Raw genomic sequence first — 3,592 nt, 5'->3', positions numbered from 1 at the left:
CGTCTTCCTATGGTCCTTTTTGATACATTTCATGACCTGTTACGAATGTACATGGACTTTGCTAGATGGTGTCAACGAACATTATTTTTACATACTAGCTTAGCGTCTTTATGTACGTTGCTAGTGTTGTATGTAAATGATTATGCTGCTTTATAACCATTGTCACTGGTATAAACTTGACTTAATAACCAATAAACACAACATATGATAACTCATCATACCGGTTACTTATAATGCTGTCGTCCCAAAACTTTAAACCTATGGGCTAGGGTTTTAATTGTCCAGGAGTGATACCAAAACAATGCAGGGATATTTTGGATTTTTTATTTCAAAATTAACCATATCTTGCTTGTATTTTAAAGATTTTGAAGGCTTAGATGCCAATTACTCGCCTCAACCTCCTCATCTGGTTTCTACATGTACATTTATTAAAAGTGGTGATAGGCGAAATGGCAATTTTCAATATACGACGTTTTAGCAAAACAACATCACATCCTTATACATGTAGTATGGTTATATATAAGTATTCATACAACAGATGGGCTGATGGTAAGGCAAAACTATGTCGAAGTACACATAGTTCGTAGTTCTATTAATAAATGTTGTATTTTTAGCCCACCATCATCAGATTCAAATCGCCTTTTGTCCATGGTCCGTCGTCCATCCTTCCCTCCATCCGTCTGTCCTTCCGTCTGTCCATTATCAATTCTTGTTATAGCTATTTCTCACAAAATGCTGAAGGGATCTTTCTCAAATTTCATATGTAGGTACCCCTAGGGCCCTAGTTATGCATATTGCATTTTGGGGCCAATCAGTGAACAAGATGGCCGCCAGGATCGCTATTTCTCTGAAAGTTTTAAAGGGATGGTTCTCAAATTTGATATGAAAGTTCCCCTAGGGTGCATATTGCATTTTGGAACCAATCGGTCAACAAGATGGCTGCCAGTCAGCCATCTCGGATTTTGATATTCAAAGTTTGTTATCACTATTTCTCAGAAGTACTAAAGGGATCATTCTCAAATTTCATATGCATGTTCCCCTAGCTAGGGCCCTTGTTATGCATATCACATTTTTGGACTAATCGGGGAACAAGATGGCTGCCAGTCAGCCATCTTGGATTTTGATAGTTAAAGTTTGTTATCGCTATTTCTCAAAAGGTACTGAAGGGACCATTCTCAAATTTCATATGTAGGTTCCCCTAGGGCCTTCCGTCTGTCCATTATCAATTCCTGTTATCGCTATATCTCAAAAAATGCTGAAGGGATCTTTCTCAAATTTCATATATAGGTTCCCCTAGGGCCCTAGTTATGCATATTGCATTTTGGGGCCAATCGGTGAACAAGATGGCCGCCAGGATCGCTATTTCTCTGAAAGTTTTAAAGGGATGGTTCTCAAATTTGATATGAAAGTTCCCCTAGGGTGCATATTGCATTTTGGAACCAATCGGTCAACAAGATGGCTGCCAGTCAGCCATCTCGGATTTTGATATTCAAAGTTTGTTATCACTATTTCTCAGAAGGTACTGAAGGGACCATTCTCAAATTTCATATGTAGGTTCCCCTAGGGCCTTCCGTCTGTCCATTATCAATTCCTGTTATCGCTATTTCTCACAAAATGCTGAAGGGATCTTTCTCAAATTTCATATATAGGTTCCCCTAGGGCCCTAGTTATGCATATTGCATTTTGGGGCCAATCGGTGAACAAGATGGCCGCCAGGATCGCTATTTCTCTGAAAGTTTTAAAGGGATGGTTCTCAAATTTGATATGAAAGTTCCCCTAGGGTGCATATTGCATTTTGGAACCAATCGGTGCAACAAGATGGCAGCCAGTCAGCCATCTCGGATTTTGATATCCAAAGTTTGTTATCACTATTTCTCAGAAGTACTAAAAGGATCATTCTCAAATTTCATATGTGTGTTCCCCTAGGGCCTTAGTTATGCATATTACATTTTTGGCGAGGGTTACCTCGCCATTGTGATCGTGGTTGCAAAAATTCTCTCACAGTCAATTTCCTCAATATGATTGGCTAAGAACTTGCTCGCAGATACTAGATATCAGAGTTATTAAGGGATCGTTCTTAAATTTCATATGAAGGTTCCCCTAAGGGGCCCTTGTAGTGCATATTGCATTTTGGAACCAATCGGTCAACAAGATGGCAGCCAGTCAGCCATCTCGGATTTTGATATTCAAAGTTTGTTATCACTATTTCTCAGAAGTACTAAAGGGATCATTCTCAAATTTCATATGTAGGTTCCCCTAGGGCCTTAGTTATGCATATTACATTTTTGGACTAATCGGTCAACAAGATGGCCGCCAGACAGCCATCTTGGAATTTGATATTCAAAGTTTGTTATCACTATTTCTCAAATGTACTAAAGGGATCATTCTCAAATTTCATATGCATGTTCCCCTAGCTAGGGCCCTTGTTATGCATATCACATTTTTGGACTAATCGGGGAACAAGATGGCCGCTAGTCAGCCATCTTGGATTTTGGTAGTTAAAGTTCGTTATCGCTATTTCTCAAAAGGTACTGAAGGGACCATTCTCAAATTTCATATGTATGTTCCCCTAGAGCCTTAGTTATGCATATTGAGTGTTTGGACTGATCGGTCAACAAGATGAACACCAGGCAGCCATCTTGGATATTAATAGTTAAAGATTGTTATTGCTATTTCTCAGAAAGTACTGATGGGGTCATTCTCAAATTTCAAATGTAAGTTCCCTTTGGGCCCTAGTTGTGCATATTGCATTTTGAGACTGATCGGTCAACAAGATGGCCGACCGGTAGCCATCTTTGATTTTGATTATTGAAGTTTGTTAGTGTTTTATATCTCAGAAAGTACTGAAAGGATCATTCTCAAATATATATGTAGTAATATGTAGTAAAAGTTTGAAAAGCTGAGAAAAGATCCTCTTTCCATTGTCAGACGTAGATTATTTTTTTTGTTTCTCTTTTCCTCCAAAACTTCACATTCATTCGTTTCAATAATTCACTCGATAAATGTCTAGGGTAGACGTGGTGTTATGTCAAGACGCTTATCCATGGGTTAATTAGTGTAACATCCTATTAAACAGCCATGGTGATGTTTAGGGCGTGCTAGACTTATATTAGATAGTGGAGGAAAACTGGCAATGCACCAACCACCATGGCCAACTAGCGGTCAGTAAAGGTGGAGGGCTTGTGGTGATATCTGTCGGGGAATCTGATTGTCATTTTTAATTTTAGTTTGAGCTTCTGTTACATGATGATTTCCAATTGTGGATAAGGACTTGGTGTGAAGACGGATTATTAATCAAATTTGAGACGGTCACATAATGCTATCTTGTAATTTTGATCAAGCTTCATAGGTTATAACCATCACAAGCACGTGACGTGTTTACAGTCTGTCAACACAACCATTATCCGGAATCAATACCCTGTTTATCACATAATATTTACAATGATAATATAATAGGATCGGTACATCCAAGCAATAATTACATACTTTCTCTACCATAATTAATCTGTATTGGTATAAAATGTCATGGATTTAGTCTTATTATCAACAATAATGGCTTACGGTAGTCGATGTTAATTAGCTATAGTTTATC

This window comes from Argopecten irradians, chromosome 4 (genome assembly GCF_041381155.1).
Source record: "Argopecten irradians isolate NY chromosome 4, Ai_NY, whole genome shotgun sequence".
In the NCBI taxonomy this organism is placed as follows: domain Eukaryota; kingdom Metazoa; phylum Mollusca; class Bivalvia; order Pectinida; family Pectinidae; genus Argopecten; species Argopecten irradians.
This window is presented reverse-complemented; position numbering follows the sequence as displayed.